Here is a 14,435-nt window from a genome sequence, read left to right on the forward strand (position 1 = left end):
GTGCAGATGGATCGAGGGCTCAGCTGGGCATAGAATTGGGATAGTAGAAAATGGCATATTTTAGTTAACATTTTAAAATGAGGTAAGAAGCTAAGTTAGTAATACAGGTAGCAGAAATCATGTGCCTTAGTTAAAGAGTACCAAATATATTAGGAACATCAAGCTAGGAGTGACAGGGATAGAGGAAGCAATTGTGAAGAAGCTGAGACCATAGAAATAACTTGCCTTAAGAATAATTGAACAGTTAGGAGAGGCTTGGACCATGAGCAGCAGGTCAAAAGGTCTTGCCAACTGGCCATGGGAGGAGAGTTCACCATGAGGAAGACTGCTTTCTTCCTCCCATACAAGCACTCCCTCATTTCAAAATCCCACTGATCCAGTTAAGGGAATACAATTGCGCAGCTGTAATAGATATTCAGCTGATAAAAATGCAAAGCAGGCAGGTAATAATTATGTATTATGGGTCCTTAGAAACCTAATGTAAAACCTTTTCTGTAGAAATAGAGAGCAGGAGTCTGCAACTCCTTGCACGTGTCTTTGGAAACTAGTTCACATGTGACCAGGGCTGAAATAAATACCCTTCTTTTCTACTATAATTAGTTGAGTCATCTGTCCGTGCTTCAAGGGTTATGCTGGAGTAGTGAACTGATTTGGATGGGCGCAGAAGAGTTTCAGCAGGCAATTTTTGGAAGAGATGGAAGGCTCTTGTGACTGAAGGGAAAGTCATTTGGAATGGAGAAATGATCCCAAAGTCCATCCAATTGTATCTTTGTGTCTGAATTTAAATCAGAATGATTATAGATAGCTTCATGCAATTTGTCTACAAATTTATCAAAGTCTTCATTCTTTCTTTGACAAATCTGTATAAAAGACACAGTGTGTAACTTATCTGGAAGTGCAAGAAATGCATTACATGCTAGTTGTTGGCTCATCTGTAAGACTTGATCAATGCTCCTAGCCTGGGCAGTGGCAGTAGCCCAGGGCCCTTTGCCAAGTAACTGTTGTGCTGTTAAACCATACAGAGGATCACCCTGCACTCTAGGTCTTGCAGCTTCTTGAGCACACTTTTCCTCCCAGCTTTTATGAAACATCACCTGCTGATAGGGTGGCACTCTAAGTCTTATTAGGGTATGCACATCAGCTGGAATTAATGCGTTAGATGGAAAAATATACTGCAGAAGTGACTGTGCAAGTTGGCATTTTCAACCAAATTGTGAAAATGCAGCTCTCATCTTTTCTAAAATCTTCCAATCAAAAGGTTCTCAAACTCTACTTGCAGCATTAGTTACTACAAGAAAAGCTTCTACATCATTGGAGAGAAAAGTCCCTTCTACAATAGCTTCTGCAATAACTTTTTTCTACTTTTGTTTCTCTTTGGTGGAGATAAAGCTTGGCCTGCAATTCCTCAGAAAGGATTAGGAGGACCATGCTAGTTTGGGAAATTGACACTGTTTGCCCCTAGCATTCAACAGATGCTTGACATCAGGCACAAATTCCAACGTCCAAAATGTAGTGAGCATCTATTAGGCTCAGACTGCAAGGATACTGTAGAATTGTGTAATTGGCCTTCAGTTATCCTGGCATCACTTTTTACACCAGGATTATCTTCATCACAGGCCCTTACATCATTCAAACGATTGGCTTGTTGGACAGGAAAACAAATTAACATTACATCTGCAATCCGGAATGAGCTTACCACTGATGTAGGTAGCATACACCACGCTGTGTTACAGGATAGGACTGCTATAATTTTTTTGTTGCTAGCACAAGGAGATGAGCGTGAAGATTTTGAAGGGATGTGTTGCATGAATCTCTCTGACCGCTCTGGATCTATTGACAAGAAATTGTCATTGCTTAAGGAGAATATGAAAAAGCTCACAATGGTTGAGAATTCTTTTGATGAGTGGCTAAAATCCTGGGGAATAACAGGCTGGCTCAAGGATTTAGTACCCTTTGGCATAATGATACTTTGTCTTCTTTTTCAATTCTGCTTGTAGTGCCTTGCTGTGCAGAAAATAATTGAGCGTGCTTTGAAATTAGTCTGGCTTGTGCAAAAACAAAACCGGGGAACTGTTGAGAGTTTTTTGCAGATTGAGGAGTTCTTGCTAGACAAGGGCCATATTCAGCCGATGCACAATCCAACCTGCTTGTACTAATGGACAATGGACACATTCACAAACAATGGATAATGGACATATTCAGAAATGGGGTTGGTATATCCTTGAGAAAAATACAAGAAGAGCCATCAGGACTCAGCAAGTTTAACAGCAAGCTTGGGAAAGAAGGAAAAAATTGAACCCTGAGTGGGCCAGAAGACGACAGCAAGACGCGTGAAAAATTAGGTGATCCAATCAGCATTCTAATTTAGATGTGTAAACAGCTAGGATTAACCAATCATGTATTAGCTAGAGACACGTGGACAGTAGAGATTTATTGTAAATATAGTCTTTTTAGGGATAATAAATTTGGCTTCACTGGATCATATTGGTTGTGGTGTGATATCCCTGAACCTCCGCACCCCGCACAAGGGCAGCTGGGGAGGCCCAGTCTGGGCAGCAGCAGAAAGGAATTTCCCTGGCAGGGCAGGGCTGTGGTGCAGCACGTCCCCAGCAGGAGCCTGGAGCAGCCCAAGGCTCTGTGTGGGCAGGCAGGGGCAGGCAGGAGGCAGAGCTGTCAGCAAAGGAAGGGCCCAGCCAGGTGGGGAAGCCGGGGGATGCCGACGGCCTGCAGGGACAGAGGCGCAGGGCAGGGACACCGTGGGACAGCCTGGGCTGCACAGGGCACAGGGATGGGCAGCAGCTGCAAGACAGCCCTGCCAGAGCCAACATGGGCAGCACTTTGGCCGTGGCTGCTGGCCATGGGCCTGAGGCCACGTTGGGACAAGTGACCCTTGCAGGCCTGGGGCCTCATTGCCTCCTTGTCCCTGCTCAGCAGCCTGGCAGGGGCTGCCCCATGCTCCTGTCCCTGGCATTGCACATGCCCACATGCCAGTGCCCATCCTGGGAAGAGCCCTGAGCAAGGAGAGCGGGACAGGATCTGCCTGGCCAGGGGCTGGGGCTCAGGCCTTGGCCCTTTGAATTCCTGAAACACATCCAGGGGTGCTCAACACAGAGATATCTTTGCCTTGCTTGTCCCCAGCTGTCATCACTGCCTCCAGTGTTCTGCTCTCCCTGGAACCTGGGGACACTTTCTCAGTCCTGTCCCTCACAGGCATCTATTTAAAGTACAAGAAACTTCAGTGTTTCAATCTCACTTTGAGCTCTTGAGAAGTTCTTTTAGCCCACTCTGAGGGACTGGGTCTGATGCAAAGAGCACCATAGCCCCAGAGGGTCATTAAGTCTCTGTGCTGTGTCTGTGCTGCTGAGCTGGGCCGGGCTCCTGGCCCAGAGGCAGCTCCTGGCAAGGGCAGCACTGCAGAGAGACAGCTCTGGCCAGGAGCAGCTCCTGTGCCCAGCCCAGCAGGGCTGGGACGCTGCCAGGGCCCCTCAGAGACATCAGCAGGGCACAGACTGAGCTCACAGGGGCTCAGCACTGGCAGGGGCTGTGTCACAGCACTGGCTGTCCCTGAGGGGGCTGTGTCACAGCAGCACCTTTGGGGCTGTGTCACAGAGGCACAGAGCAGCTGGGATGTCAGCAAGGGGCTGTGTGACAGCACAGAGTGGGCTGTGTGACAACACTGAAGGGGGAGTGACATCACAGAGCCAGCTGTGACATCCTAGAAGGTGGTTCTTTGACATCACAACGTGGGTTGTGACAAAGAGTATGATATCATAGGGCAGCTGTGTGATGCCACAAAGAAGGCTGTGACATCACAGACAAGGCTGTGACATCACAGGGGAAACTGTGACATCACAAATCTGCTCTGTGACATCACATATCAGCTGAATGGCATAATATGGAATCTGTGTGACATAACAGAGTGGTTGTGTGACATCATAGGAGGCTGTGTGACATCACTGGTAGCCTGTGACATCACAGGGGCTGTGTGACCTCACAAGGATGCTGTGTGGCATCGCAGGGGCAGTATGACATCACAGGGGCAGTGTGACATCTCAGGGGCTGTGTGACATTTCAGGAGCTGTGTAACATCACGGGGGCTGTGTGAGGGCACTGGGGAGGTCACTCTGCCCCCGCCCCCTCACAGTTCCCCCCAGAGCAGTCCAACGCTGTTCATGCACAGCGGGGTCCCCTGTCCCCCCGGGTCCCCCCGCCCCCGGCCCTGCAGCCTCCCCCAGAGGATGTACCATGAGATCGACCCCAGAGCCTGACACGGGGACGGGGGGACGGGGCCCTGGGGGTGGCACAGGGGGACAGGGACCCCCCGGCAGCATCCCCGTGTCCCCCAGGGCCAGAGCCTGGGCCAGGGCTTCTTCACCCTGTTACAAACGAGGCCTTGAGAGCGCTGAAAAACCCCTGGCAAGGGATCAGCCAAAACCAGATTTAATATTAAGGGACAGAAGCACAAAGTTCCTTGGCAAGAGTCACTCTGTTCCTGACTGGGCACTTCAGGCACACCAAGGAAACAAAGCAACTACAAAACCAAACAGAATCCAGGCAATAAAACCAGAAATGAACCATGAACTCTCCGTGTGTGTGTGCGTGCATGTGTGTGTGACTAAAGGACAGTGTGGGCAAGGATAAAAGGAATGCAGCCACAAAGCTAAGCCGAGCTCAAACTTAACAGACCTTGATTGATACCTTAGACTTCAGCATTTAGCAAAAGAACAGCACTTGACAGTATTTAACCTTACTTATAACCTAAGACTTAATGATTTCACAGTGGAATAACTCTTGACAATATTCAACTTATCTTATAACTCATACTAAACTTCTTTACTTAGTAAAAGAACAACCCTTAGGAGCATTTAACATAGTTTACAGCTTGTGACTCACCCTTCCTTGCAGGCCTGACTGACTCAGCTGTCCAAGGCACTCAAGCCCCTCAGAGTGCAGCATTTCTGCCACATTTCCTCAGCATAGGCACTCCTGTGTGCACACAGACACAAACAGTCAGTGCAAGGCACCTGGGAGAAATTCCCCTGAGGGCAGGAAATGCTCACTGTGGGTCCTTTAGCATCTCCCCAGCGGGTGAAGGGTTGAGCCTGGAGGAGTGAGGGGATCGGCCCAGGCTCCGTCGTTGTTCAGGATCCCCGAGTGCAGCAAACGGGAGAGTTCCCAGCTGGGAAAGGCCCCACTCAGAGGGAGTGGCTGGCCCAGGAGAGCTCCAAGGGCTCCTTTTGGAGCGCTGTTTGCAGGGCCCCAAGAGAGGGGCTTCAGTCCCAGCAATGGTTCATCCTGGCCGCGCTTGGCATCAGCAGCTTTCTTTGGCAGTGTGAGAACAGGGATATTGTGCCGCTCAGGGAACACAAACAGGTCCCAGGGCTGCTCCTACAGGAACCAGGAGCTGGTTGGGCAGCAGCAGTGCCTGGAGCAGACAGTGTTTGTGATGAGCTGCAGAGGAGCTGAGCCCAGGGGCTGTTGGCCAAGGCTGAGGCCCAGGGAGCATTTCTCAGCTGGCAGGGCGGCCTGAGAAGGGGAGGGGGGAATGCAGCAGCAAAGGGCCCATGGAACCAAGGGACCATTGTGACAGTGTGGGGCCCTGTGAGACCAAGAGAGCATTGTGACCCTGTGGGCCCCTGTGAGACGAAGGGACCATTGTGACACTGTGCACCCTGTGAGACCAAGGGACCATTGTGACACTGTGGGGCCTCATGGAATCATGGAGAGCACTGTGACATTGCTGCGCCTCATGGAACCAGGGGAACTGTACTGATGCTGTGTGACTCCATGGAATGTAGGGGTCCTTGTGTCACTGAGAGGCCCCATCAAACCAAGGGACCCTTTTGACATTGCTGGGCCTCATGGAACCCTGGAGACCATTATGGCACTTGGGGGTGTCATGGAACCAAGGGGCCATTGTGACACTGTGAGATTCCATGGAACCAAAGGTCCAGTGTGCCATTGCAAGGCCTCATGGAACCATGGAAAGACCATTAACTCACTTCACAGCCTCATGGAACCAGGCAGCCATTGTGACACTGAGGGGACTCATGGAATCATGGAGACCATTGTGACACTGTGGGGCCTTGTGAGACCAAGGGACTATTGTGACACTGTGGGGCACCATGGAACCAAGAGGCCTTTGTGACACGGCAGGGCTGCACGGAACCAAGGGGCGTTTGTGACATTGCGAGGCCTTCTGTCCTCAGTGGTCCATTGTGACACTAAGAAACCAAGCAGGACCATTGTGACACGGCAGGGCTGCATGGAACCAAAGCTCCAGGGTGACACAGAGTGGCCTCCTGTCATCAATGGTCCATTGTGACACTGTGGAGCCAAAGGAGACCATTGTGACACCACAAACGCCCATGGTCCAAAGGTCCATTGTCACAGTGAAGGCCTCACTGAACAGAGGAGTGACATGACATTGTGGGGCCTGTGGAACCACAGAGACTATTGTGACACTGCAAGGCCCCGTGGAATCCTTGGGACCATTGAGACACTGCGGGACCTTCAGGAACCTGGGGGCCATTGTGACACTGTGGGACCCCATGGATCCAAGACACCCTTGTGACACGTCAGGGCCCCACAAAACCAAGGGAAGACAGAACAGGTCTGGCTGGTTTGGCCTCCCGTGGGCCACCTGACTGGTCCAGCTGACCTTGGCATGTTGAGGGTCTCTTCTCATCTGCTGCTGAAACACTGGGGCTCTGTGCTTTCCTTCCTATGGGAAAGAACTGTCCTTCTCCTCCAGGCACCCATGGCCAGAACTGGGATTTCACCTCCAAATTTCCTTATATCCAGGGATTGTTCCCACAGCAATATTGCCAGGACCAATCTGTCTGGCAGTGGTTTCACAAGGGTCACCTTTCATCTGTCCCCAAAACCCTGGGGAAGGCTCTGTGCTTTCCTTCCTTTGGAAAGGAACTGTCCTTCTCGGCCAGGTGCCCATGGCCAAATTTGGGTTCCATCTCCAACACTGCCTATTGTGACAAACTGGAGGAGATTGTTGGCTTGAATAATTTCATGTGTGGGGAGGAAGGGGCAGGTCCAGCCTTGCCCTGCCCTGGAACCCCAGCCCTGCCCTGCCCTGCAACCCCAATCCCCCCCAGAGCCTCTATCTTAGCCCAGCAGTGTCTGCCAGTGCCTGGCACAGTACAGGCAATGCTCCACAGCCACCTCTGGAGCCCCCAGCCCAGCTCCTGAAGGACCAAATGACACCAAGGCCCACCTGGGGGCAGGGCCCAGGAAGACCAAGGGGTATTTAAGGCTGACCACAAGGCAAGTGCACATTTTGACCCTACCTCCTCTTGGAATTTCTGTCTGAACAACACTGGAATCCGGGCGTGGCTGCTTCTCTATATCTTATTTTTCTTTCTCTCTTTCTGTGTCTACTTCTATTTCTTTCCCCTTGCAAATTTTGATTAACTTAAAATTGAAAAGGCTTGGGCTCCTGAAGTTGAATGGGCCAAGTTAATGCTTTGAGAAGTGTTTGTTGATTGACTGTCATATTAAATCTTTTGCCAAAGTTTCACTGATTTTCTAAATTTCTCAGTAAAGGCTGTGTGGTTGTTTTGAGCTCCTGAGAATGTCTTGTTGGTATTTCTGCAGTACATCCAACTCAGAGGACACAACAGGTAATAAAACCTGTGCTCCTTTCCAGGCAGACACCACTTGTTCTGATGTTCTGTTCATCCAGGCAGTTATACTTGTAGGGCCGATGTGCCCTGAGGTGCCAAGCTAAGATTGGCCCCTTGCAAGCTGATGAGTCAGCTGGAATTCCATCCTGTCCCATCCCTCAGCATCCCTGCATTTCCCATCTGTAGCCCTGGTCTCCAGCACAGCCATGGAGGCTCTTTGGGCTCTGGACTGTTCCTGCAGCCCCCAAGGACAGCTGAGCTCTGCCTTTGGCACAGTCAGGCCTGGCCAGCGCAGGCCATGCTCAGCAATTGCTTGTGTGTGCCTGGCCTTGCTGTCAGCCCTGGTAGCGGCTACACGGCCCCTTTGTGGCCCTGTGCTGGACCAGCCATGGTGGCCCAGCCCCTGTGCAGGCCCAGGCCAGGCCAGGAACATTGCAGCTGGGAACGGCCCCTGTGCCATGGTGCCCACAGCAGCCTTGGGGCTCTGTGCCCCATGGCCTCCCTGCTGGGCAGCCTCTGCCAGCTCCTGCAGAGCCCGTGGCACCTGTGGGGCTGCACAGACAGCCCTGCCCTGGGCTCTGCCGGCCCCTGGGCCAGCAGAGAGGCAGCCAGGGCTGGCCATGGCCAGGAACAGGCCCTGAGCCCCGCAGGAGGATGGAGCTGGGCCACAGCCAAACTCAGCCCAGACCAAAGCTGGGCTCAGCAGCCAGGGCTGCCAAGGACTGGGCACAGAGGCTGGCGCTGATAAATGTCCTGGGCCCCCTCCCTGCTCTGTCCATGACACCCAGGGCACAGAGCAGCCTCCTCTCTGGGCCACTTGCCTGTTTGCAATGCCTTGCACAGGCGCTGGCCCTGCCCCACAAGACCTGGCCTGAGTCCTGCCCCTGCACGCTCAGCCAGCCTGAGATGGACACTGATGGTTTCTGGGCCAGGCTCTCTGAGCCCAGCCCAGCTCTCTGCAAGCTCTGCCAGCTGCCCTGAGCTCTGGGCAGCACCAAGAGCCTCTCCCCAGCCCAGCCCAGCCGGCTCTGTCCCCACAGCTCTGCTCAGGCCAGGCTGCTCTGGGCACTGCCCCACGGCCTCAGCCCCTGGCAAGGGCACAGCAGCAGCTGCAGCTGCCACAGGACTCAGCCCCAGCCATGGGGGAAGGTGCTTGGCCAAGGCCAAAGGAGGCTCCCTGGCTGCCCTGCTCCCCTCGGGCTGAGGTGCTGAGAGCTCTGCAGCCCCTGCTGCCATCCCATCTGCCCAGGGCAGCACAAGAGCCCCGGCCTTGGGGCCCTCAAGAGCTGCTCCTGCTGCAGGCCCAGGGCCCATGCCAAAGCTGGGGCAGCCACAAAGCTGTGCCCATTTCTCTTCATTGCTGCTCTGTTGGGGATGGATCCTCAGCCACTTGAAGGTTGCTGATGAATTTTATTACTCCACAGGCCACTTCTTTGCTCTTCAGTTCAGGAATTCAATGAGAAAAGCTCATAAACATTTCTTCTAAACACCCAAACAAGACAAGCCCTTGGGAATAATTCAAGTCTTTAATCCTTCTGTGGTTAATTACACAATTTTCACAACTCTATTCAATGTGAATCTACTATATTGAAAACAATGAAGAGAGAATTGTTTTGTCCTGTTCAGTTTTGTTCTCCTGTTCATAGACTGAGATCAGCAATGTCCAAGTGATATTGACCCCCAGCACCTCCTAATGCAGTTTGAACAGATATAAAAATCAAGACCCTTCATGGCTGAAAATCACTCAGATGTTGTCCCTACCCCCACCCCAATATTTCTCCCATCCAAGCCCTGGGACTCAGAGCAGCTGAGGAATGGAGTCACATCCAGGGATGTCGCCAGGGCTCAGGACTGGGGCTAGGTCAGTTAAATCTCTTTATTGCTGATCTGGAAAGCTGGCCTGGTCCCTTGCTCAGGGCTGGTGTCAGTGCCCAGAGCCAGAGGAGATCCCTTGCTGGGGGCTGTGCCATGGCCACCTGCCCTGTGCCGCGCTGGCCGCTCTGGCACCAGGAACCAGCAGCCACCGGCACTGCCAGGGCCAAAGGCCAGGTCAGCCAGACAGAAAGGGGCAGGGCTGGGCACTGTTCCCATGGCAACCGGCACTGGGGGGGACACCTGGTTCACCTGGCCTGGCAGTTGCCATGGAAACCCCCGGCAGGGACTGAGGGCATAGCCCCTGGCACTGAGACACTGCTGGGCCGGGTGCTGAGCGCAGGGCTGAGCACGCAGAGATGGTTTTGTTCTTGCTGAGCTGCAGCACAGCCAAGGCCTGTCCTGCCCCTCGTCCAGCCACGCTGGGGAGGGGCTGGGGCTGCGGGGGAGCTGGGGAGCTGGGCAGGGGACACAGCCAGGACAGGGGACCCCAACTGAGCCCGGGCATAGCCCAGAGCAGAGCACATCATGCACAGGGTATGAAGGGGGGAACAAGGAGGAAGGGGGGAATTTTGGAGGGAGGGCTTTTGCCTTCCCAGGGAACACTTAGGCAAGAGGGGGCCCTGTTTCTCCAGTGGGCAGGGTCACTACCAAGGACACAGACACTAAGTTAAGGAATTGTGTCATTTCTATCATGCACAGCTGCAAAGATTTACAAAAGGATAAGCTCAACAAAGCACATCATTATTAGCAAAGAATTACAAAAGAAGCTCAGCAATCCATCCAGTCATGACTACCAAAGGTTGCCTGCAGTGATTAAAGAAAGATGCATCAGCAGTTCCCCTCAGGCTTTACCATCACCCAGACCCACACATCAGCTGGGGAAGCCAAGGACTGCAGAGCCACTCCCAGACACTGGGAACTCCTGCAGGTGCCTCCACCTTTGCAGGCAAGGAGGCTCCAACCCCACTGGGAGAGGACACAGCTTTTCCACTGTTAAACAAACAAGCTGACATCACTGCTACTTGTGGCAATATCTGGTTTCATTCTCCTCATTGGTTCCTCCCAAAGCCTGGCCAGGACTCAAGGAGGAACCAAGGCAGTTGACTTTGATCCTTCAGCCCCAAACAAGGCCAGATGGGGCCAGGTCTGGTTTCTCAACACAGAAAGATGAATCCTTGTTTTATCAAAGAACACATACACTGATCATGTTGGTAATAATGCTTCCTTAAGGATTGGATACAAATATAACATTTGGCTGGAAGGTTCCTCTAGAGGTGAACTTCACCTCAGGGCCTGTTCAGGCCATGATCACAGCCTGCTCAGGCCTTGGTACTTTGATCAGTCCTGAGACCTACAATGAACTACAACCTTCCTAACAATTCTTTCAATAACACAGTTAAGATTGAGGTCAATAATTGTGCTACCCTGTCATGGGGTTTAATAATCCAATCTTGTTCATTATTGTTTAACAGAATTACTGTAATTTCTCCTGGATATTCTGCATCAATTTGTAGCAGCGGGAGCTGGCCCCAGCTGAGGTTCTGGCCCCTCCTGAAAGGGTGCTCCCCGCAGACCATCTGGTGCAGCAGGATGCCCAGGGACCAGACCGTTGCTGCTTCGCCATGGTACCAGCCAAAGTCATTCCATTCTGGGGGGCTGTACGACAGTGTTCCTATGGAATACAGATGGAATTCATCAGGGGGATGCTGCTGCTCCCAGAGCCTTGCCCCAGCATCCCTGGATGTGCGGGGGCTGCATCAGGGGCACACAGGGTGACCACTGCCCTCTCGCCAGCATCTGGGACTTGTGCACAAAGTTAGGGTTGGAAAAGAAGCCTCTGGTGCTGGAAGAGGGCAGCCCTGGCTAGGCCCGACCATGACATGCAAAGGAAAAACCCACTCCATGCTGGGGAAAAAACCTGCCCTTATCCTCCCTGCCTGCATTGTCCCAAAAATATTATGAAGCCAGGCAAACAGGGCGAGTGGAGCAGCCCAAGCCCTTCCTCTCGTCTGCACACCAAACTGGCTGGGGCACATGTTCCGCCCTCCCTCTCTGCTACCCCCACCCACGGGGGGTTTGGTCGGGCTGGCTGCCCCAGCCCAGTCCCAGTCCTGGGCAGAGTGGCTAGCAGAGGGTGCCAGCAGGGCTGGAAGATGGCTGCCCACCCAGCCCTGCTTTAAAGTAACACAGCTGAAGATTCAGTGCCCTGACTGGCAGCAAAAGGGAGAACTCCCGCTGCCACAGCCAGCTTGGGCTGGGAGATGTTGGGCCATGAGATGTCAGCAGCGGGAGCGCAGCCCTGTGTAGGCTCACCTGCAAAGTGAGTGTAGACTGTGTCCTGCAGGTAGGTGCCACAGCCAAAGTCGATGAGTTTGGCCTGCCCGGTGTCCAGGTCAACCAGGATGTTCTCTGGCTTGATGTCCCTGTGCAGGACCCCGCAGCTGGTGCAGTGCCGCACGGCCTCCAGCACCTGGTGGAACAGCTCCCGCGCCACCTCCTCGGGCAGAAACCGCCGTGCCCGAATGAAACGATGCAGGTCCTGACACTGCTCTGGCCGCTCCAGCACCATCACGATGCAGTTGGGGAGCTCGAGCCACTCCAGCAGCTGGACCACACCGGGGAAGCCAGTGGACACCTTGGCCAGCAGCACAATCTCCAGGGGTGCGCTGGTGCCGTCGGGCTGCGGGAAGAGCATGATGCCGTTAGTGGGGCCGAGGCCGTGCCAGGCCTGGGGAAGCCCTCAGCCAGCCCGGGATGCTCTGCGCCCTGCGCTAGGCCCATGCCCGCTCTCCCTCGGGGCGTCCTGGTGGCTCCCACCCTGCCAGGCCTCGGCTCATCCCCGGCCGGCAGCCCCGGCTGCTGTCCCCGCTCACTCACCAGCTCGCCCCAGTGCCGGACGCGGTTCCGTGGCACCCTTTTGATGGCCACCTGCAAGCCAAGGGCAGCAGCGGGGTGAGCTTGCCGCCCGCACTGCGAGCCCCATCCTCCGCCCTCCGCCCTCCTCCTCCTCCATCCCCTCCTCCTGCGCCCGCCGCCGGCCCCGCCGCTCACCGGGGCGCCGTCCGAGAGCCGCGTGGCCGCGAAGACTCTGCCGAAGCCGCCGCGCCCCAGCAGCGAGCCCAGCCGGTACCGCTCCTGCAGGGCCTCCTGCGCCGTCCCTGCGGGTGGGACGCGGCTGTCAGCGCTCGGCCCGGGGCCAGCAACGGCCCCCGAGCGCCCCTCACCCGCCCCGGGCCGGCCACGCCCAGGCGTTCGCTCTTCGGAACGCCGCACGGGAGGCTCGGGGCCGGCAGCCGCGCTGCCGAGCGGCGGAGCTCGGGCCGGGGAAGCGGCAGCAGAGGCGGCGGGAGCGGCCGCGCCGCGTGCGTCCTCCGGGGGCCCCGGGAAGAGCACGGGCCGGGGCCGCGACTTGGGCCGGGGCCGGGGCCGGGGCCAGGGCCGGGGTCGGGACAGGACCCTGCGTCGGGTCTGGGGCCGGGCTCGGGCCAGGCGGAGGCCAAGGGCGGCGATGCCGCCCCCGCACCAGGCACTGATGCCCGCCCAGCAGCGCCACCATCAGCACGGCCAGAGCCGGGTGGAGGCGAGACCGCGGCGGGACGGCCGGGGCTGGGCACGGGGCAGCCCCGCCCGGGCCCGGGGGCGGGCCGGGGACATGGCCCAGCTCGGCAGGGGAGAGGGAGGTGGGGAGAGGAGAGGGACGCCGGGCAAGGACCCCGAGAGAATGGTGCCCGACAGCGGGAAAGGGAGAGAGAGAGAAAGAAAGAGAAAAGAGAAAGAAAGAGATTATTCCAAATATCTCTTTGCTGCCGCTGCTTCTGCCGAAGCCTCTACTGCTGCCGCCACTGCTGCTGCTGCCGCTGCCGCTGCTGCAACTGAAGCACCGGGGCCGTTCGTCCCCGTGTCCGTTTCCTGCTCACCCCACGAGCCCCACTTTCGAGACCCGCGTGCCCCGGGGACAGCCCCTCCGTCTGCCCAAACACGGGAACTTTGCAGTGCTGAGCCCAGATGCAGAGCCCTGACTCCTGCACACCAGCACAGCGATCCCCTCGCTTGCTGCTGTGCGTTGTCCTTGCTGAGTGTCAAACACTGTCGGGACACCTTCCCTTGGGGAAGGATTCCTACCTGACCCGAGCACTGCACTCACACCTCCAGTGTTGCTTTCCAGTAAAAACAGGGGAAGGAAAACTGTGTGTGGCTCATGGTATTTCAGAGTGTCTAAAAATCCCTAAGTCAGCGATCTTAGAGGTGAGGTACATCTGGAATTACTGGGTTGCAACATGGAAAAGGGAAGCTCAGAAATAAATAAAGAGAAACATCTTGGATTGTTTCTTTCATTTTCATTTCACTTCTGGAAAGCTGTTTCAGTTTTCCAGGAATCTTCTCCTGTCTGCTCTTCCCAAGAACCTCTCATTGAGAACAAGGTCAAGCTTCTGTCACAAGATTTTCCATCAGGAAATTATGCCACTGGTGCAATTTTCATGATGACTGTTTGTGCTGGCTTAGGGCAAATTTGGGGAGGAAATCTCCAAAAGGGGTCCGTCTAGAAAACAAGTTCAAGCGGCCCCTCCTCCTACTAGTTCAGGAAAAGACTTGAGAAAAGTGGAAAAAACCCCAGTTTATTTAACAAGTAAAGTATTCACAAGCAAGAAAAATGAATAATATTAAATAAAACCTCGGACAGTGCTGAAGAGATGGCAAATTCAGAAAGTCCTTTTTGTGGGTTGTAGTTGACTCACTTCATCTCTTCTAAGTCTCCCTGCTGCTGGAACGCAGTGTCCCAGAGCTCGGGAGGGCCACATGTGTGAGCTGTTGCCAGTGTTTTTCTGGGTTTTCAGTCCAGAGCAGGTTTAAACAGTTCCAAGAAAAAGGAAAGTCACAGTCCAAAGGAACTTCTCTTCCTAAGCTAGCTAAAACCAAATT

General features: G+C 54.5%; 1 pseudogene; it reads right to left on the minus strand.

The window, feature by feature from the left end:
* Nucleotides 1-10,118: 10,118 nt before the first annotated feature.
* On the minus strand, nucleotides 10,119-13,220 carry LOC132076935 (serine/threonine-protein kinase pim-1-like; annotated as a pseudogene).
* Nucleotides 13,221-14,435: the final 1,215 nt, after the last annotated feature.

Source organism: Ammospiza nelsoni, chromosome 9 (genome assembly GCF_027579445.1).
Source record: "Ammospiza nelsoni isolate bAmmNel1 chromosome 9, bAmmNel1.pri, whole genome shotgun sequence".
NCBI lineage: Eukaryota > Metazoa > Chordata > Aves > Passeriformes > Passerellidae > Ammospiza > Ammospiza nelsoni.